The 24,648-nt window shown below is 45.4% G+C and overlaps 1 protein-coding gene across 4 annotated transcripts in view; it reads right to left on the bottom strand.

Moving 5' to 3' along the window:
• The window catches only part of LYN (LYN proto-oncogene, Src family tyrosine kinase), a 112,288-nt gene that overhangs the window by 66,963 nt on the left and 20,677 nt on the right, over positions 1–24,648 (bottom strand). The window contains exon 1 of one of the 4 annotated variants that reach the window (XM_060035393.1): positions 10,791–11,488. The exons of the other annotated variants lie outside the window; for them this stretch is intronic. The gene's annotated coding sequence lies outside the window, so the exon portion shown is untranslated. Of the gene's footprint in view, positions 1–10,790; positions 11,489–24,648 lie in introns of those variants that run through there. 4 annotated transcript variants of the gene reach the window in all.

The following is a 24,648-nucleotide window of genomic DNA, read 5'->3' as shown; positions in this document are numbered from 1 at the left end:
TTAATAAGTTATAATGGAAGAGAATGTAAAAAAAAAGAATATATGTATAGATATATACATATATATATACACACCTGAAACTAACACAACATTGTAAACCAACTGTACTTCAATTAAAAGAAAGAAATTAAAAAAAGAAAAAATAGACTTGTTCGCCAAACAATAGGTCATTGGTTAAATAAATGTAGAACAGTTCTCGAAATTCATTTCACCCAAAGCCAGTTTTCTGAGGATTTTCATTTTACAAGATGATCAGTTTATCAAAATTTGTATCTTTTAACTCTTTGTGAGGTGTATATAATTTCATATTTGATGGGATGTTTTAACAGCTTAGTTTACTGACGGTTTGTGTTAGTTTTCATCAGCTTAAGGGTATAACAATTCTTATCAAATGTAATTGTTTTAAAAGCTTTTGAAGATTTCTATGATGCTTTTTTTTTTTAACATCTTTATTGGAGTATAATTGCTTTACAGTGGTGTGTTAGTTTCTGCTGTACAACAAAGTGAATCAGCTATACATATACATACATCTCCATATCCCCTCCCTCTTGCGTCTCCCTCCCACCCTCCCTAGCCCATCCCTCTAGGTGGTCACAAAGCACTGAGCTGATCTCCCTGTGCTATGCGGCTGCTTCCCACTAGCTATCTATCTTACATTTGGTAGTGTGTATATGTCAATGCTACTCTCTCACTTCGTCCCAGCTTACCTTTCCCCCTCCCCGTGTCCTCAAGTCTATTCTCTTTGTCTGCGTCTTTATTACTGTCCTGCCCCTAGGTTCATCAGAACCTTTTTTTTTTTTTTTTTTAGATTCCATATATATGTGTTAGCGTACGGTATTGGTTTGTCTCTTTCTGACTTACTTTACTCTGTATGACAGACTCTAGGTCCATCTATGATGCTTTTTTAAGGAATGCTCTATTTTTAGAAACTAAGGATAGTTGAGTCTTCTTAGAACTATATTAGCCTTAGTTATTAGTAATTAGTAGCCTAATTATTAAGAATAATTATGAGATAACCGGAGAAATTTGATCATTTACTGAATATTTGATAACAGTAGGAATTATTGTTACGTTTAATAATGGTATCAAATTTATGTTGAAAAATGATTCTCTATCTTTTAGAAATGAAATTAAAATGTTTATGGATGTAATTTTAGAAATAGTAACTAGCAGCTTAAATGTAATATGAGATATGTTTGCTTCTGTAGTTTCCTAGTTCATTTCTTAACTTTATCTTTACGATTTTAGGATTTTAAGCTAATTTGCAAAAATTCTTTGACCCTAGTAACATGTTTTTGGTTATGTTTGAGGCTCAGGTCTTCTGCTTCTTTCTAGAAATTCCTCTACACACCTTCACTTCCTTTCCGCATCTCAAAGCTGTCCCGTCCTTTCATATCAAATGATTTTACAAACAGCGGACAGATCAACACAGCTTCATTTCTCCGTAGGATCCAGAGGTTTAGCAGCTATATGTGTTGGGAATGTTTGATCACTTCCAATTTCTTTCTGATGCTTCTAAATTTAAACCTAAACTTAAATTAAAATTGTAGTTTAATTGCACAACGCTCATACTTGATACGCCATTTGAAGAACTAGCAGGAGAACATTAAAAATGCATAAAGTTTCCTTAAAAAATAGAAATAATATTCAAGTAGTTAAAAGAAACACATCTTCTGGTAAATTGAAACATTCGATAAATTCATCAGATTGGCCTTGAGGCAATTGGCCTTTGTAAAATTGATCTAGAAGATGATACCTCAACACGAAAGAGTACTAGTGGTCACTAAAATACTGTACATTATATTTGTTGACATAAAAAGATAGTCACAATATATTTAAGCTAAAAAACAATACTTATAGCATAATACCATTTTTGTGAGGGGAAAAGATATAAATAGGCAGGAAAAGAGTCTAGGAAGAAAAATCCTAAAATATCACAATGTTCATCTACAGGTGATGGGGCTACAGGTATTTTGGGGTTTGCCCTTTTCATCTTCCTATCACATATATATCTGTGAATAGGAAATTATATATATACATTATATATGTTTGGATATATACAATTATATATATATACACATTTTATATACATATATATATAATTTCTTATTCACGGATATATATATATGTATACACACACACATCAGAGTCTGAAGGACCTTAGGTCCCATTATTATATAAGGGTAATTAATTACCCTTATTCTAAAATTTTAAAAGATGTTTTTCATTTTGTGTAACTTATATATATGTATATATAACACACACATATATACGTGTCTTTATTATATATATATGTATATATATAAAACGTAATACACACACACATACATAAACTTGTACAAAAATGGATAACAATTTTAAGACAAGAGAATCTGAACCCATGGCCTAAGGTCCTTCAAGCCCTGTTAATCTGTGAGAGTAAAGAATCTGGGGAGGATGTAGCTGGAGCCGTCAACTTTGCTAAGATTGCTAGGAAAAGAAATGTCCATCATGAAGACGGTTACAGACCTCAGGAAAACGGCTCAGTGTCCAGGAGATGCAGCCAAGTGCGCTCTGGGTGGAAGCAAGGGCCTGCTGGCTGACTCAGGAGATAACAAGCACTCAGGTCCCCAGGTGTACAGAAGAGGCAGGTTCAGTTGATACCTACAAGCCCCCTTCTCTTTGACTCCAAGAAAGTTGGAAGGTCGTGCCCAGATCCATGATGGGAATGAGGTGAGGGGCAGGGAAGGAGCTGGTGAGGCTGGGGGAAGGCTAGGGGCTGAACTGTAAGAGAGGAGGCCAGGGTCCTGACGCTCTCATGACAACAAATACACCAAAGATGCAGTGACGCCCCCGGAATCGATATGCACAAAGCCGATCCCCATTTGCATAACTCTTAGTTGAGCAACTTCGCACAGAGGAAGACACGGGGGATTGATGAAACAAGCAGGGGATTTTTGGTTTTGTTTCTCTTAAAAATAAAAGGGAACACTATGAAAACAAGATGAGCTCATGGAAACTTAGGTATCACAGGGAAAGGTATCATTCAAAGGACTAGAAGAGGAAATTCAAAGCAGCGTCTGAATTATGTACTACAACCCAAGAAGTGGAAGAAACATCAACTCTGTTTCTAGCTTCAGATTTTTATAATCAATGATCCAGCCACCTATCTTTAGAAGTATATAAAATGATATATTTAAATTTTACTTTAAGAGGTCAGTCAGGTTTACATAAATAGATTTAACAAAAAATAGAAACGATTATGAAATTGAGAAAAAGTGAAACTAAGCCCAAGACAGCGAAAAGAAGCTGAAGGTTATCTCGTACCATAAGTTTCTGCACAATTGTTAGATACAGACCACCAGTCTCCAGAAGTTTAGGTTTTCTAGAGGCTAAACCGAAGATGAAGACATGCCGTGGATACATCTGCTTCCCTGCAACGGGCTTTCTCAGCCTCAGTACTATTGACATTTTGAGTCAAAAAATTATTTGTTGTGAGGTTTGTCCAGTGCACTGTGGGGTAGTTAGCAGTATCCTTGGCTTCTACCCACAAGATACCAGGTATGACAACAGAAATGTCTCCAGACATTGCCAAATGTCCCCGATGAAAGCTGCGTGGCAGGAAACCTGATGTTTCAATTACTGGTAATGATCCTAAGTATAGATATTTTCTGTTGCAGAGTGGGGCAGAACAATATGCTTTGTCATCAGTGAAAGGTAGGTTTACTATTCCGTTATAAAATGTAAAGGGCATAGCCAGAACTCTTGTTCAATAGATGTCTGCCACTCTGCTTACACACACAGAAAGATACAGACTCACAAAGACACACGCACACAGACCTGGTGTTTGTCGGACTAGACCCAGAAACTTTCTATGAGAAAATCATCACCCTGACGCTATACTTAAATACAGACAAACTAGTCTCATGAGATAAAGCTAGAAGAAACAGTAAGAACGATCTATTCTACCCACCCCCTCTTACGAAGAAACTAAGACTCAAGGAAGTCAAACCAAGATTAGTTACTAATAGATTTTATTTTCACTGAAGGGAACAAAAATAAACCCTCATTTAAAAGGATAGTAAACAGAATAAAGAGTCCAGAAATATAGTCAATTGATCTTTCACAAAGCAGAAAGGCAATTCAACGGAGAAATGACAGCCTTTTCAACAAGTACTGGCTGGAAAAACTGGACATCCACATGCAAAAAGAAAAACTAATCTAGACCCAGATCTTACATCTTTTACAAAAGTTAACTCAAAATGCATAACAGAACTAAATGTACAAATGCAAAACTATAAAACTCCTAGAAGATAACATAGGAGAAAATCTAGATGACCTTGGGCTTGGCGATGACTTTTTAGATACAAAACCAAACGCATGAGCCATAGAAGAAAAAAATTGATAAATTGGACTTCATTAAAATTAAAAACTTCTGCTCTGCAAAAGACACTGTTAAGAAAATTAAAAGACAAGCCACAGACTGGGAGAAGATCTTTTCAAAACACAAAGGACTCGTGTCCAAAAATACACAAAGAATTCTTAAAACTCAAAAATACAAAAACAAACCACCCAATCAAAAAATGAGCATGAGATCTGAAAAGACACCTCGCCAAAGACAGAGAAATGGCAAATAAGCCTATGAAAGATGCTCCACATCATATGTCACGAGGGGGATGCAGATTAAAACAATGAGATACCACCACACACCTATGAGAGTGACAAAAATCCAAAACACTGACACCACCCAAGGCTGGGGAAGAGGCAGAACAAAAGGAACAAAAAATGGTGCAGCCACTTCAGAAAACAGCTTGGTAGTTTCTTACAAAACTAAATATACTCTTAACATATGACTCAGTAATTCTACTACTTGGTATTTACCCGAATGAACTGAAAACTTCGGTTCGCACCAAAACCTGCCCACAGGTGCTTATAGCAGCTTTATTCACAATTGCCAAAACTTGGAAGCTACCAAAACATCCTTCGGTGTGACTGGAGAAACAAACTGTGGTCCATCCAGACAACAGAATAGGATTTATCAAGAAAAAGGAGTGAGCTATCAAGCCATAAAAAGACATGGAGAAAACTTAAATGCGTATTGCTAAATGAAAGAAGCCAATGTGAAAAGGCTACAGGCTGCATGATTCCAACTCTATGACATTCTGGAAAAGGCAAAACTATGGAAACAGTTAAAAGTTCAGTGGTTTCCAGCAGTTGAGGGAGAGGGAGAGCTGAATGGGTGGAGCACAGGGGATTTTGGGGGTACTGAACTATTCTATATGACACCGTAATAGTGGACACATGTCATCATACAGTTGCCAAAACCCACAGAATGTACAGCCCCAAGAGTGAACCCAATGAAAACAGTGGACTTTTGTTCAGCATAATGTATTAATACTGGCTCGTCAATTGTAACAAATGTATCACACTATGCAAGATGTTAATAATTAAGGGAAACCAAGGGGGTGGTGAGTACTACATGGAAAACCCTCTGTACTTTCCACTCAGTGTTTCTGGAAACCTCAAGCTGCCCTAAAAAATAAAGTCTATTAATTTTTAAGAAGTATATTGTGATAGAATAAGCGTCAAGCCACATACTTTTGAGTAAGTATTTCAGAAAAACGTGTCCTCAATTTTGAGAAGAGTATTGCCTTAAAATATTTCTGCTGAGAAAAGTTGTACGCAGCTTCCAATGTGCCCCTTCCAGGCACCCAATATTCTCTACAATGATCAAGGGCAGGCTGTTACCTGCTCTGCCTTGATCATTGTGATGTAAAACACAATCGAATTTCATTCCATCTTCTTGACTGAACTCCCAAACTTCTACAATGTTAGCTTGGAAAAATAACTGGCAAGAGGTAGAAGTTCTATTAATGTTTAATAATAAAGTGGTATTCCTAACAATATGCCTGTAGCCATTTACGATAAATGCAAGATACGACTGATTTAGACATAAAAAACGGCAGGCAGAGACCATCTGATAATGTAGCCCTGAGTACACACACATATTTGCATAGTGAACAGGATTTTATCAGAAATTAGTAATCCTGCAGAAGCACCTCTGTCAACCAGTAGTTCAGTAAGTCGATTAAGTAAAAGTAGGATGGGTGGCAGATGCGTAAACTACATGGTACCATTCAAGGGACTATTGTAGGGCCACTGAAATTGAGGATAAGAAAGTGGTTGGATCTGGTGAGTAAAACTGGATCAGGGATGCTAGGAAGGAGGGGTAGGTGTCTGATGTTTCATGTTAGAGCTTTTTAGTTGTTTTGCTTTTTAAATTATGTGCAAGTATCACCTGGAAAGTGATATGCACTCATTTTTTTTTAACATCTTTATTGGGGTATAATTGCTTTACAATGGTGTGTTAGTTTCCGCTTTATAACAAAGTGAATCAGTCATACATACACATATGTTCCCATATGTCTTCCCTCTTGCGTCTCCCTCCCTCCCACCCTCCCTATGCACTCATTTTTAAGGATGGCTAAAAGAATTCTGTGACTAAGTTTTTAAAAAATGTTTATAATGTAATTTTTTAACAAAGCGAGGTTAAAATTTAACCTACATTGTGATCACATAAGTAGAAAAGAGTTTAGAAAGGAATATGGAAGTCAAATTAAATCAAAATGGGGGGAGAATCAGTACAGTGTTATGATAGGTGATGGGTTTTTAAATTACAAATTAAAAACACTTGCTTATTACAATAAAAGAAACTAATTTCTAGAAATTAAAAAAAATAAATCAAAGGTAAAATAAAGACACTTTCACACTTCTATGGTCAGTTTTTATTTTTCTCCCTCTCCATTGCCAACAGTGTAGCTATGACAAGCTACGCTGTTTTACTTTCATAAAAATATAGTGGTTGAAAAGAAAAAAAGGGACTTCTCTGGGGGTCCAGTGGTTAGGACTCTGTGCTTCCACTGCAGGGGGCAAGCGTGCAGTCCCTGGTGAGGGAACTAAGATCCCACATGCCGCATGGTGTGGCCATACATTAATTAACAAATTAATTAATTAAAAATACAGTGGTTGAATTCAACATGAAACAGAGAGCCACTTACTTACGCCAGCCATCTCCATGCAGTGGGGCCTCGTAGACTCTGCATGAACTGGGAGGCCAGCGGCCCCAAAGGTGCAGTTTCTGTCCTGCTGCCCGGATGGCAGGGCCGCCTCACTTTCCTCCGATGCAGTGGGGGAGGCATCGCATCATCCCCACGGGTGGAGTTCAGGGGCGTCCAGGGAGACAAAGGCCCAGAAGGCCCTTCCTTCCCATGGCCTGGCTCCCACTCTCACACCCCGAGCTTGTGGTAAAGTGTGATGGCTAAAAGCCCGGCCACGACTCTAACCTGGGAGACCAGAGGTCACGGGGGCCAAGGCTTCTTTAAACAGAAGAAGTAAGGAAGAGAGAGGACTGGAAACCATTCCCTGGACTAATAAGCTTGAGGACAAAGCCCTGACTTACCCAGAATAGTGTAAGAGCCCAGATGCCGGCAGAGAGGATCACTGCACGCTCACTCCAGCAGTTTAAAAGTGCAAAAGAAGAAACTGAGGCCAGGGCTGGGTCCACAGTTACTTTCTTAAAATAGGTGTGGCCCAGAAGTATCATAAGCTGGAGAAGAAAGAGAAGGCGGACAACAGGCCTACACCGTGGTTCCCAAACGGTGTGCCGAGGCACCCCAGGGCGCCACGGCGAACCCCCCGCGTTCCTGGGGGATAGTTCACATTTTCAAGGGAATCACAAGGACCTCTGCTGGACACTGTGAGAACTACTAGCTCTACCTTAGATTGTGCTGCACCCCCTCACGTCTGCCTGAAAGCGGATTCTCTGTGGTTGCTGTGATAAAAAGCAGCCATCCCAGCTAGTGGGAAGCAGCCGCGCAGCACAGGGAGAGCAGCTCGGTGCTCTGTGACCGCCTGGAGGGGTGGGATAGGGAGGGTGGGAGGGAGACGCAAGAGGGAGGGGATATGGGAACATATGTGTATGTATAACCGATCCACTTTGTTATAAAGCAGAAACTCACACTCCATTGTAAAGCAATCATACCCCAAAAAAGATGTTAAAAAAAAAAAAAGCAGCTATCCCATGAAGATAAACCTGGGTCAGAAAGTGAGGATGGTGGGATCCAACTAAGATGCCAAGAGTTGAGAGGGCGTGTGGCACAGGTACACACGCCCCGTCAGTCATGTCCGTGTGGGAGAACAGACAACTGTTCTGTCTTTGCTTTCGGTGGGTGTGTATCATTTTTGCAAATGGTGCTACGTTGTCACAACAAGTGCAGGTGAAGTGGTTTGGATCCACCTCCCTAGTCACTGGGACTCTTTGGTGCCTCTTCTGCTCTAGGACTGCTGTGAGAAAGTTACTGCGAATGTAATTTTCATTGGCTGTGAACCAAGGGGCTTTGGGAACCTATGAGCCTGCACCTTTAAAAAGGGTCTAGCACCAGGAGAGCACAGAGCAGGTGGGTGCTGTCAGCTGCAGCTGCCAGGCTGAAAGAGCAGAGGGTGCGGCCCCTGCAGGTGCGCTTGGGGGGAAGGGGGGCGTGGCGGTCTGCCTTTCACGTTGCCTACCCTGCTCTGAGGAGAAACCACTGATTCCCAGGAAGTGCTGACACTGGAGAGGATGCCCCTGGTCACTTTCGGAAAATTTTACACCACTTGGACAGCATGATGGCTCTTCTGTTGAATTTCCATTATTCTTGGTGCAAATTTCACATTTTTCTCACCACCCTCATCACCCAGGCTCAAAAGCTCTGTCATCTCTGTGACATCCAGGTCCCATCTTATCCTCTGGAGTCAGGTCTCCATGAAGCCCTGTCATCTTCACAATGGAACCATGCTGGGTTTCTAGACTTAGGGAAAGGCGTGGACCAGATAAACAGTGTCATTCTGACAGTTTTCCCCTACATTAGTCTTCTTTCTCTACTTTATGATATAATGTAGATTACAAGATCTATTTTATCATCTGTCTGTCTCTCCTTGCGGGACTGCAAGCCCCATGAAAGCAGAGATTTTTGACAGGTCTGTACCCTGCTGTATTGCCAGCCCAGAGAACAGGGCTTGGCGCTTGGAAATGCGCTATACGTGTTCATCATCACATGGAACGCCCAGTAGAATAAATGCGCTATACATGTTCATCATCACATGGAACGCCCAGTAGAACAAATGCTCAAGAAGCGTTAGGCATTATTATCACTACTATACCACCGCCTCGAATTCTGCTACCAACACCTCTCCTATTGCCAACAGGATAAAATCTCAAATATTCAACTTGCCCCTCACAGCCCGGCTCCAGTCCACCTCGACACCGACTGTGTCCAGGACAGAAACTTGTATTTATTGACGTGGCGGCACCACACTGCCTTCCCCGTATAGGCAAATCCAACCGACCCTCCAAAGCCGCATTCACACCAGGTCTTGTCTACATCCTTCTCTCCCAGGCTACTTCTCTCCATCGTCGATGCGGGACGTAGCCGCAAGCCCCGGGATGCCTCTGACGGTCCTGTTTCATGTGGTTCTGCAACGCTTGCATTGGCTCCTGTTAATGTGTAGGTGGCTCTCTCCTCCATGGAGACTGTAAACTCCTTGAGATACTATATCTGCTCTGCCTCTCACCCTGCTTCTACCGCCGAGACACACGCAGTCCCCCTACCTGGTCACCATGATGCAGCAGCACACCTTTGTTGAATTAAAGTTGAACTTGGAAACCCCATGGACTACAGTTTGCGGTCAGAAGCAGTTCTGTACACAGATCCCATTCTTTTTATTAGCCACAACCTCTCTGGTTTATAACAGATGATCAAAAAATGTTAGTGCCCCAAACTGTTTTAGTTTCAGACATATCTAGACCATGACAGCCACCAAGATGCCCCCATTCACTGAGAGTCTGCGACCATTTACAGAATTTGGGCTGAAATCTCTACTTAATAATTTTGCCCAAAATGAAGGAGCCCAGGGCTTTAGGATGAGGAAATTTGGGTCCAATCTGGTTCCTGCATTTATTAAGGGCCATATAAACATCAGCAAGTTACTTATTTAAACTTCATTCTACTTGGGACTTCCCTGGTGGTGCAGTGGTTACGAATCCACCTGCCAACGCATGGTCACGGGTTCGAGCCCTGGTCTGGGAAGATCCCACATGCCACAGAGCAACTAAGTCCGTGGGCCACAACTACTGAAGCCCACGTGCCTAGAACCCGTGCTCCGGAACAAGAGAAGCCACCGCAATGAGAAGCCTGCACACCGCAAAGAAGACCCAATGCAGCCAAAAATAAATTTAAAAAAAAACACGAAATCTAGCACCAATGGGACAATCTGTTTTAAAAAAAAGCCTTCCTTCTTGTACTCACCTGTACAATGCAGATAACACTCCTCTTTGAGGGGTTATTGTGAGGATTAAACGCAGGAGCCTAAGTTAAATGCCCCGCCTCAAAAAAGGGAACAATCGGTTACTTCCCGTTTTCCCTCCCCGTCCCCCAAAACAGCGAGAGGCAGATTATAGTGACACGATCGCATGTAAGTGAAGAGAGGCTCATGTGACTTTTGGCGCACAAAAAATTGCTAAATAAAAATTGCTAAGGAGGCTTTAGCTCTATACATGTGGCTGAGGAGTGTGGATTCCACCGACAACTAAAGCACTGCAGCTTCCACAGCACTGCAGCCGACCTCGAAGGAACCCCACCTCCAACTCCGTCCCAGCCCTCTGTTCCCGTTACTAAAATGGAAGTGGTCCAGATTTCAGGCCTCTCCCCATCTCACACTGGGCTCCCCTCAATGAGTCCGCTCAATTCTTTGACTGTCTTTACAGCCTCACTCACCTACTTGGCAGGCAAACGAGTTCCGTATCTGCAGATCTTTCTTTTTCAGTTGGCTTTGAGTCTTTTCTCGGAATTTGTCACCGACAGAGTGAAAACCTGAAGGATTCTATTTTGGGCTTCAAGGCGGTTAGGCTGAAGGACCAAGGGGAACAAAGGAGCCAAGAGCGGGAACGCAACTCAGTCCTGGGTCCTCCACTCCCCAGGTTTACACCAAAGGATAAAGCCACCTCTACCCAGCTTCGGTGCCCTCAGGGCCGAGGCCCAAGCCTGTCAGTGCAGCCTCCGTGTCCCGAGTTCCTCCAGCAAAGTGGCTGTTCTCCGCCCATCACCCCTCCGCCTCCGGGATGCCCTCCAGCCAGTCTCACGCTGAGCAGGAGAGTCAGGACCGGCACATTCGGCCTTTCAAGCAGCCCCAGGAGGAGGAAGTTTCTTGTTCCCACGGGCCTGGGTTTTTCTCTTCTGGGTGTGTTTTCTCTTTCTGAAACCAGGAAGCTTGATTTGCCTAATGGTCAAACCCAAAACGATTACAGATTCTTTCTGCAAGAACCCACAGTCCCGTGGTCCATCTCCCGCTGTTAAAAGCAGTCTTGTTTCCAAACCACCCCGACACAGGGGGGGCTTTCTGTTCTCCCCAGTGAAGCCTGTTCTATGCCATTATCTTGATGAAAAATACCATATTAACAGATCACTCATGTTTCTGTTTGCCCCCTCTCACCAAAACACTAAAAGTGCAAACACTAAATTATATCTCAATTCCCTAAAGAGACAAAAATCACACTTTCTTTTCCCTCTGCCTCTCAGTGCACTCACTTGGAAACTGAGGCCACTGCCCCCTACCCCCAGGGCCACAGTAGGGTGAGCTGAGCTGGGCCCCAGGGCACCCACTCTGGGAGGGCTCTTGTCAGCTTCACTTATGTGCGGTTACCCACAACTGCCTGATTCTTCCCAAAGAATCCTTTCTGCATTTGTCACTCTTAATTCCTTTAAACATATTTTCAGTTGCGCTGGCGAGAGCAGTATGTCCTGTATTTGGTCCTCAATGCATTTATTAGGCCACGGTTCCTAACGTGAGCTAAGCATTAGGACACCATGGGGGCTTTTGGGGGAAAGGCCCCGGCTCTACCCCAGACCATTTAAACCAGGATCTCTGGGGGTCAGGCCTGGGCAGCAGCATTTTAAAGTCTCCACAGGTGAACAAGTAACTCTAAGACTTTTAGGTAGTGGTGAGGGCGATGCAGAAAAAGCAGGGTAGCAGAAGAGGGAGGGACGGATGGTGGGTAAGCAGGTCTGTGTGAGAACATGCTTAAGCTGAGGACCCCATGGAAGGAAACGGCCCCGCGGAGTCCCGCACGCGGATCAGAGACGGAATGGGCGGTGGGCTGGGCTGACCCAGCATCAGAGGCGGGAAGTCGGCGAAGCGCCGTGTCCCCCGAGCACCCTGGCTGCTTCCCACTGCAGACTTGCTTACTCAGCCCTTCCTTCAACTTGGGGCAACTTTTGTGCAATCCCTCAGCTTCCTTCCAGTATTTCCCCCTTTCTGCTTACTATAGCCAGAGGAGGTTTCCATGGAAACCCAAAGAATCTCTACTAATGCCACAGGTTATTTAGTTTAAATTCATCTTACGTATGGAGTCATAGTTGACAAACATGGAACTTCACATCAGGAAATCTGGGGGAATGTGTTACAGCCTAGACCACCGAGTATCCCAAGTGTATTCCTCTACCTTGTCTGGACCTCCGTCTCCTCCTCTCTTGTATATCACGTGGGTCAAACTAAACACCCATCCCTTCCAGCTCAAATTCTGTGCATCTGGGGTCATTGTCACTTGTTGAATCTAACGTAGGAGAGACATAGGAGGCACAAATACCTGCAAGACACGGGCCTCTCCCCAAGGAGCCGAGGGGATTAGCCCTGGGGTATGCGGAGGCTAATTTCCCAGGGTGCACATACTCGGGGAACTCTTTTCTTCCCTTCTTTCTTCAGTTCATGTCACCAGCTCATTCGTACCATCTCCCCCTCCCACACTCCCTCAACTTCACAAGTCTGATAAAATATTATTAGTGTGGGGCTTCCCTGGTGGCGCAGTGGTTGAGAGTCCGCCTGCCGATGCAGGGGACACGGGTTCGTGCCCCGGTCCGGGAAGATCCCACATGCCGGGGAGCGGCTGGGCCCGTGAGCCATGGCCCCTGAGCCTGCGCGTCTGGAGCCTGTGCTCCGCAACGGGAGAGGCCACAACAGTGAGAGGCCCGCGCACCGCGATGAAGAGTGGCCCCTGCTCGCCACAACTAGAGAAAGCCCTCGCACAGAAAGGAAGACCCAACACAGCAAAAATAAATAAATAAATAAATAAACTCCTACCCCCATCATCTTCTTTAAAAAAAAAAAAATTATTAGTGTATGCACTGTGTAGAAACATTTAAAGAGCAGTTTCAAAGCATGACTCTCCCCGACCTCAGTCATCACCCCAAATTACCAAAACCTGGTCTTTTATTTTTCTGTCTGTACACACACACACACACACACACACACACACACACACACACACACACACACTGTTACCATCCCCACATCTCTAGTTTAGAGCCAGACAGAGGTCAGCGTGTGCTCGTTTCTCAGGGGTGGGGCATCGTGACACTCAGCACACGATGAGGGATTTACGTCTTCCTTCACATCTGGTGCTCAGGAATCCCATCAAAGGCAGGACACCCATTTGGAACCATTGTTCCAGTGTAAGTGTCTACACTGCCGCCCTCGGATGTAAACGCACGGCTCCATTGCTCTATGATCTGCACTCTGCCCACACCTTCCTGAGTGGTGTCATGTTTGGAAATCAGGCATAAATCTTTCAAAATCACCCAAAGTAATCTGAATATGTCCAGAAGAAGCAGAAAGTTTCTCCTGAGAAGCACGATTTTTAAATGAGAAAAGAGCATACCTCACCCGTTCTAATTTACTGGTTTTAAATAGCTAACGTCTATTTAACTTTTACTGTGTACCTGGTACTGTGTCAAGCACTTTACGTGGACTGTTTCATTCAGTACTTAGGACAATCCTTCATATACTACTATCATCTCCATTTAACAGATGAGAAAGTTGAGGCTTAGGCAGGTAAAGTAACTTTTCCAAGGTGACAGAGGCAGTAAACAATGGAGCCAGAGTTGACCTGCTCGCTTCAGGTAAGCACCATTTGCCCAAGAAATCCCGAGAGTCCACCTTTGAGCACACGCGGTGGAAGCAGGGACCACCGCGCCCCACTGCCCACCCAGAATGGCTGTCCTCCGGGAGTGCGTGAGACCAGCTGTCAGATACTGGCAGGTAGAGGGATCCTTAGTGGGCGGGATGAGGCTGGCAGAGGACAGGAGCAGGAAAGAGCGATTACAGAATACACCTGTTCAGGGCAGAAATGGGCGGATACAAACATCTACTCAAGAAATGTTACAAGTCCCCTCCTGATGCTTTACAGAAGAAGACAGAGTCAACATTTCTGAGCTGGAGAGGACTGAAGGAGTCATCTAGGCCAGCAGCCTCAGCATCTCCTGGCAACGGCTTAGAATGGCCAACTCCCAGCTGGACCTCGGGCATCACTGTCTCGTCTATAAAACAAGGAGGCTGGACTAGTGAATCAGTGGTTCTGGAACTTCAGCAGGTGTAAGAATTGCTGGAGGGTTTTCTGGACCTCAGGTTGCTGGTTCCACCCACAGAGGGACTGATTATGCAGATCTGGGGTGGGGGTGGGGAATTGGCATTTCTAACCAGAGGCTTGAGGATGTCTGGAACGGCAGAACGAAATCGTAAAAGATCAGGCAAAGAACGCTAAGAGTTGCAGTGGAAAGCAGGCAGCGTCCAGTTCTAGAATTCAGAGAGCTCGGACAGCCGCAATGCACTGTGATGGACACACATTTCCACAAGGAAGAACAGATAACAGACTAGGCTTTAAGTCAAGGTACAGCCTCAGTCAACCCATGTTTAATATACGAATTATAAAATGGATCTTCTCATCTAATTAACAAACCCATCTCTACTCCCTGTCTATTTGGACGCCATTCAATTATCGCAATTCAAAGCAGGAGAAACCTCAGGCACACAGAGGGCTGAGAGCCCCTCCGAGTCCAGCGGCCCTGGATCCCCCGACACGAATCCACTGCCATTGTTCACCTTCTCTGCATCTGTTTGAAACAGCTCCTCTGTTACAAACAAAACGCACAAGGTCAGGGGGTGAAACAAACAAAACAGCAACCGCCTTGACCTTTCTTCCTTCGCCAAGTAGGTGCATCTTCTGGAGTTTGTCCTGAGATGGTGTTTTCTCCTGTCTGGGAGGCGAGAGGGAGGCTGGCGGGAAAGAGGTACAAACAGCACAACCACCACGGAGGCTGTTGTCTGGATTCCCAGTAAAATCTGGAGCGGAGGCCCCAGGGCCCCAGGGCTTGGGCTGGTGGCTGGACGCCTGCAGACGGTCTCGGCAGGGCCCAGTCAAGGCTGCTGGTCGGCCTGACCCGTGCACATGGTCCCTCCCTCTCTGAGCCCCAAAGGGGCCTGACACTCTCACACGTGGAAACAGGGGCACTCGCGCTTTTTCTTCTCCACTGTCACTTGAAGGGAACATCAGCTCCCTAAGGAATGGGCTCATCCCAGCAGGTTTCATGTTAAGACATAAAACACTTACAGGGAGCAGAGGGCTGGCCTCCTGAGGACACACTCAGTGCTCCCCGAGCCCCTGAGAATTAGGGCCTGGACCCCCCGACTTACCTCAGAACCCTACACTACCAACAGAGCTGAATTGAAAACTCTCCAGGGGCTTCCCTGGCGGTCCAGTGGTTAGGACTCCACGCTTCCACTGCAGGGGACACGGGTTCGATCCCTGGTCGGGGAACTAAGCTCCCGCATGCTGTGTGGTACAGCCGAAAATAAAGAAAAAAAATAAAATAAAAAACCTCTCCAACCTGGCTTTCCTTCCTCTTGCTTTCCCTTTACCATTCTCCCGCCACCCCCTGACACACACACACACTCACACTCAAGTACACACACACTCGCACTCACACACACACCATCCGCCATGCTGCACGCTGCTATTTCCAGTTACCTTTCCAAAAACAACGAGAGCTCTCCCCCGTTTCCTCATTCCTCACAGGACAGAGCTTGGCAAGAATCGCCTTTCACGACAACCTACATCCTGGGCTTCATAAGCCGCTTGCATCACCCCGACACACCCTGTGGACCAGCCCCATGGAAACCCAACCCTGAGGCCTCCATCCTCCTCTGAACCATCGCACCTGCTTCTTCCTGGAATAACACCCACCCTCCCCCGCTCCGCCCGCCCCATAAGCAGCCTCCTTCTTCTTGTTTCACATGAAGCATTTCAAATCCCACGTCCTGTGTGTAAAGCTGTCCTGAGCTGCCAGGCAGAACTGCCCATCCCTCCAGCCTCATCTCTTATCCAAGTAGCACCCTCAGTGCCCAGGACGCTGCCAAGCCCATCAGCAAACACTCAACAAACTTTGATGAACTATTTAACTAATACAATCATTTATGTCCAATTATTTCCCCTTCAGCCTCTCAAAAGGCTCTTTCACTCACACCTTCAAGATAGTTGCAATTCAACAATTATTATTATTTTTTATAATTAATTAATTTATTTTTGGCTGTGTTGGGTCTTCGTTGCTGCACGCAGGCCTTCTCCAGTTGCAGCGAGTGGGGGCTACTCTTCGTTGCAGAGCACGGGCTCTAGGCACGCGGGCTCAGCAGTTGTGGCTCACGGGCTCTAGAGCGCAGGCTCAGTAGTTGTGGCGCACGGGCTTAGTTGCTCTGCAGCATGTGGGGTCTTCCCGGACCAGGGCTTGAACCCGTGTCCCCTGCACTGGCAGGTGGATTCTTAACCACTGCGCCACCAGGGAAGCCCCAACGATTATGTTTTAATTCTTTCACTAAAGCCAGTGTTTTCCAGATTTGCTAGTTCACAAGAATGACTGAGATTATTGCTAAAAATACAGAGTCTTGGGCCCTGCTCTAGGCAGACCCCTGAATCCGAATCCACATGGACAGTGTGGGCATTTGTAGCAAACAGTACAGGTAATTCTTATACTGATTTTGACTAAGGTCACATTTTGCCCCCCACTAAAATGTGAGCCGCTTTGGAAAGAGAGGAACATAGTAAACTCTATTGACTATTCATACCTTAATGTGAATTTCTGGTAAAATGCTTTATTAAAAGATTTAAATAGAAGGGATGGAGAAAAAGAAAAAGTCATGGGACAGGCCCGGTTTTGATTTTTGCAAAACATTCTCTGGCTATGAGGCCACTTTACAGCCAAACCCTCTGGAATCAAAATACTTATCTGGTCAAGCGGCTTCTTCCTATATAAGAATAAAGGCAAGGTGAATGAACTTTTTACAGGGGCTGCTTTAAAAGAAATTAGAATACTTGTAGCCCGTTTTTGTAAAGATGTATCTTTTTTAATCGGGAAATGTAATATCACGGCTCGTGTACTCTTGTCTTCCCCTCATAATGATAGAATTTCATATTTAGGCTAAAATTTCAGAAAATACTTAAGTGCAGCCATGCACTTAATTGTAATGTTGGATCTTATCATTGTAATGTTGGGTCTCATTGTAATGTTGGGTTTTATAAAAGTGGCAACTAAGACACTTTTGTGTCCGGTTTACCTCGGCTGTCCTTGGTCGCCCACACAACCACTTCATTGCAAAACCTGTCTTGTTTCATTATGCCTATCGACGGATCCTTAAAGACACATTGCAAAAGAGGCACACAGAAATCTGTTACATAATGAAATAGAAATATTCTTTAGTCCAATTCCTAGGAAGTCCATTTCTTTCTTCCACTGTTTCTCTTAGCAGCAGCTTAGCTGGGGTCTAAATATTCATCTAGAAAATAGCTTGTCCCAGTCACCCTGTGTCCGGAATTGCCTATATCTCTCTTCCATTGGAGCAGAGAACAGGGGAGGGGGAGGGGAGACGGCCGGAGGGGTGGGCCTGGACGGGGCACCAAGAAACGTCCACGTCTTCCTGTTTACACGCCCTTAAATAAGGCTTGTCGGCCTCACAACGCACATGCTTCCCTCCCTCATCTTCTCCAGCCCAGTGAAGGGCCCCCCAGGTGCTGAGGTTGGAAACCCAGAAGTCACCCGAGGTTCCTCTTTGTCTCTCTCCCCAGATCCAGCTCATCAGCGAAGTCTCCCCATGGACATTCACCACCCGTCCCCAGTCTCCCCACCTTCTGCTCCGCCACCATGGCCTCTCACTGCCAGAGGAAATGCAGGACATCCAGTTACACTGGCATTTCACAGAAATGGCTGATCATTTTTTAATATAAGTATGTCCCCAATATTGCATGAGATATACTAAAACTTCATTCATTGCATACCTGAAATTTAAGTTTAATCTGGCACTGTGTATTTTTATTTGCTAAATCTGGTGACCCTGTCTGCCCCCGCATTCCCTACAGGGCCAGATCTTTATCTGTCGATTAAAGTCCTTCCACAGTTTTGTTCAGAAATAAGATTTAAATTCTTTATCGAGGGCTTCAGGGCCTTTGGCTGGAGAAGGCAGGAGAGGTTGGAGACGCCCTCTGTCTGCCTGTTTACCCTCTCTCACCCTTATGCTTTGGCCATCAGAAACCTCGTTCTTCTCTGCAGACACCCAAGCTCATCCCCACCTCAGGTCCTTTGCACTTGCTGTCTCCTCAGCCTAGAGCCCTCCCCCGCTGGGTGTCTCCCACTCTCTTCATCACAGCCCAGAAACCCCACGCTCCCCTGGCAACCTAGCCAAAGCAGCACCCCCGACCCCCGTGCGCCCTCCATCGCAGTACTTAAACTTTCCGCAAAGCCCTTTATCCAACCTGGAAGCAGTTACTGGTGTCTGGTCTCTTTGTCCTGACTGGCAATGCCTGCGCCTCAAGAGCAGAGCCTCTCTCTTGTTCCCTGTCTCCAGAGCACCTGACCTGAACCTGGCATTGAATCGTCCCTCTAAGACCTATTGCTGATGAATGAATGAATGAGTTTCCCGCCTGTGAAATGAGATTTCCTTACATTCTAAGCGGTCTTCACTTTGGCATGTTCAACTTTCATAATAATAGGCTGACATCCCTAAACAACCTTTCCTGCCCCAGACTCAGACTTTTCTCCATCAAAAATCGAATGCACAGTTGCATGGTGTTGCTGCTTTGCCCCTCCAAGTTCAGTCACCAGAAGCCCTGTCTCAGTCAGTACCCAGTGCAGTGCGTTACTTGAGTGTTTCATTGTATTTTAAACCGGTAATTAAAAAAAAATTTAGCGGAAAGTCAGAAGACCGAGGTGTTGATATGAATGCTATAAAAAGCAACAAGATGAAAATTACAAGGTAGGTTGAAAGCAAGGACTCTTCAGCCTTAAGCAAAACCCTCTTTTTGGTGCAAGCTCATCGCCTTATTGTGAAGAACATGCACGCAACTTGAGACCATGGGTGAAATGCTGAACGTATATTGATAACTGAGTCTAAACAGGAATATGTAACTTCGAAACGGTACAAATTGTTCAGCTGTCCGGGAATGGAAGCCCTTATCACATACGACTCTATTTCTGGCTTTCGGGCTTAGGAGAGGGCGAAGGAGCTGCTGCGGACCGTCTGCGGCACAGCTGAAAAGCAAGGCAGCGGGTCCTCATGCTGCGGCGTACGACGACCCCTCCTGTTACTTTGTAATCCTCTTGATTCCTGGCAATTGCTCGAGTCTCTGAAGAAGAAAAACCTGAAGTTTTCGTTTGGACTCTTCCGGGCTGCTGGAGGAGTAGAATGTGGGCAGTGGTCATCCAGGCCCTCTGGCTTGTTTAGATCGGCAATTTGAAGGCGGGCCAGGAAACCACAGGACGCAGGAGGCAGGGAAGTGCCTAAGGCCCCGTGTTGGGTGGGAGAACCCGTGAGCTGACTCCAGCAAGAAGAAAGAAGGCACGCAAACACACACGCTAACTAGAAGCAATCGTTCCAGGAAGTCGTGCAAAATGCTCCCCACTTCAAGATTCTAAATGTTCACAGGGTTTCTTTAACCATCTAACAGAGTTGTGAAAGATACAGGCACCTATTTTCTTTGAGAAAAGCTTGGAAATGGACCAGGCCGAGTCCTCACATGGGGACCACTTGGCGTTCAGCACACGTGCACGAAAGCCTTCCTCCCATGGATGCTGGGGGAGGGCAATGAGTAAGACCGTCTCCATCCTCGGGAGCTCGGGGCCAGTGGGAGAAGCAGGCAAATCGACACTGACTCTGATGGGGCAGGTGCCCAGCCGAGGTGTGTGCCGTGCGCCTCGGGGCCGCAGAGGGAAGGAGACGGTCCTGCGTGTCCAGACTGGCTTCCCGTCTACATGAGGCCAACGCCTCAGTTCCAGCTGAACTGACCTCACCATATGACAGTGTTTTTAGTTTGCTTTTCTTTCTGAGGCAAAATGCATACAGAATGTTCTGGAGATGAATGGTGATGATGGTTGCAGAACAGTGTGAATGTTCTTAATGCCACAGAACACTTAACAATGGCTAAGAGGGCATTCCCTGGTGGTCCAGTGGTTAGGACTCTGCGCTTTCGCTGCCGAGGGCTCGGGTTCGATCCCTGGTCAGGGAACTGAGATCTTAACACGCCGCACGCAGCGGCCAAAAAAATAAAAGTTAAAACATTTTAAAAAATTAAAAAGATAAATATGGTTAAGATGGTAAATGTTGTGTTAGGTCTATTTCACCACAATAAAAACAAACAAGAAAAATAAAGTTTAATTATTACCCCCCCCAAATGTGTACACAGTGAAATGCACGGATCTTAAGTACTGTACGAGATGGCTTTTGGTAGATGTCTCCACCCACGTTCCCACCTTCCAAGACAAGACACAAAACAGCCCTATCACCTCAGTCCCCTTGTGTCCCTTTCCAAGTCACGCATTCCCCATGATCGCTGTTTTTGACCCTCACAGAAAGGAAGTCAGACGGTACATATTTCTTTCTGTTGGACTTATTTCACTTAATATAGGGTTTTGGAGATTCAGCCAGTTGCTGTGTGGAGAAATATCGTCTTCTGGTTCAAGTAGTCCCATTTTATGAATACATCATCCAGATTTATTGAACCACTCTTCCGATAATGAATATTTGAGAATTTCTAGGGTTTTTGTTTTTATACATATATTATGAAAAGAGCTGCTGTATACATCACTGTACACATCTTTTTGTGGACATCTGCTTTCATTTCTCTTGCATAAATACCTAGAAGTGGAAAGGCTCGGCTGTGAGGCATCGGTATGTTGAATTTTATAAGAAATCGCCGAAGGGCTTCTTGCAGTGGCTGGACCATTTCCACTCCAGTCTCCCCACAATCTCGCCAGCCCGCTGGGATCGTCAGCATTTTTTTTTTAACGGACCGTGATGGCTCACGGAACCAGCAATGGATGATGCCGAGAGAAGGGTAACGGCCCTCGGACGGGGCTACTGGTTTCCCGGAGGGCTGCTCCTTCCATCCAGGCCGGAGGGCTACGACCCCCGGCTCAGCTGGAGTTTTAATGGAGTTCATTTATTTTCTTTCCTTTTCTTTTTTTAACAAACCACTTTCACATACTCTTTCACAACCAATCCTGATAAGAATTCTACCAGATGGCGAAAGAGCAGCTCGAAGACGGGGTAATTGACCTAGGGTTCACAGGGAAGACCTTGCCATCCCAGCCCTCTGCCTGAACAGGTGCCCCATCTCTGAGACTTTGGTCGATCTGGAGGTAAAAAGAAAAAGAACAACAACAACTGAACGAGTTATGACGGCACTATGCTACTTCCCGGTTCCTACCACGTACTACCTTCTCACTCGTGGGTGGCTTTGATGGACCCTCAGCTCTGCAGAGGTCACGAGCGACCCTTGAAACCTCCTCTGTGTCCCGGGGAGAGGTAAGTGGTCCTCCAGCACAAGGGAGATGCTCCGGGCCTGAGTATGAGGTTCCCTCACCGGAGCAGGAGGGGCGCTGTGTACCGACACAGCTCACAACACAGCCAAGACATGCTGTTTGGAGGGTGAGGCTCTCCCAACAGGTAGGGCGTCCCGCCCAGATGCTTCTCAAGTGTGGGAGGAGACTGGGGTTAGCAGGCCCTCTAACCCCAGGAGATTCGCCACCCTCCTAACTGGTACCCAGTGTGGTCGCCTCTCCTCAAGGGACGGGGAGCTATTCTGGGCACATATCGGCTCTTGGGACATCTGACGTTCTGAGATGACCATCCAAATTCACCGATCTGAACATTATCCCCAACAGCCCACAAACTCCACAACGGCTGGATCTGGTCAAACGGTTCAACCTTGGTACACAAGCGGGGTGTCAGGAGAGCTCTAGAAAGCAGTGATGCCTGGGTCCCCCACCGTCCCCATTTCATTGGTTGGGGTGCAGCTTGGGCCTGGGGAGGATTAAATGCTCCCCCATTGACTCTAGTGAGCAGCCAGGGCTGAGGACCACTAGAAAAGCCCTGCTCTGAAAAAGAATTCACAATCCAGTAGTGTTGGGATCCTTTTATCAAATACTGAACTCCTCGCCAGAACTGGAATCATAGCAATGGACGTGTCATAGACGGTTTAACTTCAGATGCCCTGTTGGCTAGTGTGACACAAGCTATCCCGTATGTAATTACAATTCCATGCCCTTATGCCAGAGTGGCGTTGGAATTTATCCACTGCCAACCTAACCCCATACCCAACTCAAACCAGAAAAAAATGCTCTGGAGGGGGAAGAAAAGGCTCTGACTGACGAATGGAACCCACTACTGAAAATTTGCTAGTGCAGTAAAGTTGACCTTCCTATCATAACTAGGCCTCTGCGAACATTATTTTTGTTCTATAAACCTGATGGGCCCAAATGGAAAGTTATTTAGTCCTGGATTTGGTTGCACTCTAGCCATAAAGAAAATGGTAGTATTTACAAAGTATTAGCTTTGGGGTACATTTTATGAAAAATATAATTCACTTATACTTATCTCAGGTTTATCTATTACAAAACTATCACTATTTATTCCTTTATTTCAAGAGTCATTCTACCTTATTGTGTATAATCAGCACTCAGAGAGCAAATGTTTATGATCGATAAAGCCATACGACTTCAAGTTTCCAACCCCAAGATCTACAGAAAGGATAAAACACTATAAATTCGACATAAACAAACAATAGTCAGGCTAATCATCACTTACAAGTGTGAAAGTCTCAATAAACCCAATGAATTCAGATTAGACTATCAGCACAGAAATAGAAAGAACAGAGAGTAAAGAACAGCTTCCTAGGAAATAATTTATCCCCTGATCTTAAAGATAAAACTTAGAACAGCAGAAAACTTTTAACCAGTTTATTTCATGAAACACCGACGATCAAAAACATATGTACAGTTGACCCTTGCACAACGTGGAGTTAAGGCTGTTGACTCACTCACAGTGGAAAATCCACGGTAACTTTACAGTCAGACCCCATGTCCGTGTTTCTGGGTCCTCGGATTCAAGCAAGGCGGATGGCACAGTACTGCAGTAGCTACTGCTGAAGGTAGTCCAGGTATAAGTGGAGCCATGCAGTTCAAACCCATGTTGTTCGAGGCTCAACTGTAATTCAATTCATTATTCTTCTCTTGTTGAGGTTTAGTACGTCTTGTTCAACTTCACCCCACAAGTCTGGCACACAGGAGCCTTAGTAATTTTCCCTTTTCCCCACGAGCTCACGTTGTTCTCTTGAAGATATTAAAGAAGCAGTCACAGAGGGGCTCCATCTAACATCTGCTCTTCTGCTCGTACAAACGTGATGAGACATGTTTTAAAATGATGACACATCATCACTCACTCATTTGGCTTTTCTCACCCCAGATTCATTCCTGTGTCTGTCTAGGAATGAGTCCATTACGAGCCTGGGGTAGTTTATTACCTCAATCATGGTCCTAATGCCCTTTTTGGCTTAGGTTCTTCTCATCTGTTTATCTTTGGTTGAGCCAGGAAGTGCAATTAGACAAAGACTTGGCACGAGCTACTCAGCTAGGGGTTCTCTCCTGATGCATCCAGCCCAGCCTCTGAAAGATCTCAAGTTCGTGGCTGGTCCTGGATGGAGCAGTGGTTCTACGGCCTGAAGGTTCTTACAAGACTAGCAACGGGTCCAAACTGTCAAGCAACGGGGTTTATTTCAGTGTATGACCCATGTTCCTTCTGGATCGGCATGGAAAATATGGATACAAGACTCTGCCGGCTCCACCCTCATCCCCACAGAAAGCAACAATGATACACCACGTCTGCCAACGCCCAGCCTTCAGGTACCATATTTGGGGACTTCTGGGAAATCCCCAGAAGTGTCTCCAACCAGGCCACAAGATGGACCAAAAGAGGATCCTGTGGAGGCCCAAGAATGAGCACAGGACTGACGGAGAGAGTAAACAGCAACGTTTATGCTAAAGTCAACGTCAAAACGCTTCTGCTTATACCAACTTCATCAAGACCAGAGAAAACTGGGGTTTTACTTAGAGAGTCACCTGACACCCCAGGCATGAAAGGAAATAGAGGGATCCTAATACATTTTCCCTTCTAAAGAAAAAGTTAAAGTCTTATCCACTTTTCACTTCTTTTCGGAGAGCTATTTCCATTTCTGAATAGAAATGGAAATAGTCATTCAGGAGCCAGGCAGGAGACATCGGGCAAGGGGTACCGAAGTGCCGAGTGAAAACACTGGCGGGAGAGTTGACGTGCTTCCCAGGGGATAAACCGGTTTAGCTCCGGCTTAACCATCGATGATCTTAAACTCATTGCTGCAAATGCCACAAAGAACAGAGGAAGAGAGTGGGCCGAGGACAGCTGTATGACTCACCTGATCCGTACATCCTTTGCCTATTATCCGACCCT

The sequence above is a fragment of the Delphinus delphis genome, chromosome 17 (assembly GCF_949987515.2).
Source record: "Delphinus delphis chromosome 17, mDelDel1.2, whole genome shotgun sequence".
NCBI classification, from domain to species: domain Eukaryota; kingdom Metazoa; phylum Chordata; class Mammalia; order Artiodactyla; family Delphinidae; genus Delphinus; species Delphinus delphis.
The sequence above is the reverse complement of the archived record's forward strand: the minus strand, read 5'-3'. Positions and strand labels throughout refer to the sequence as shown.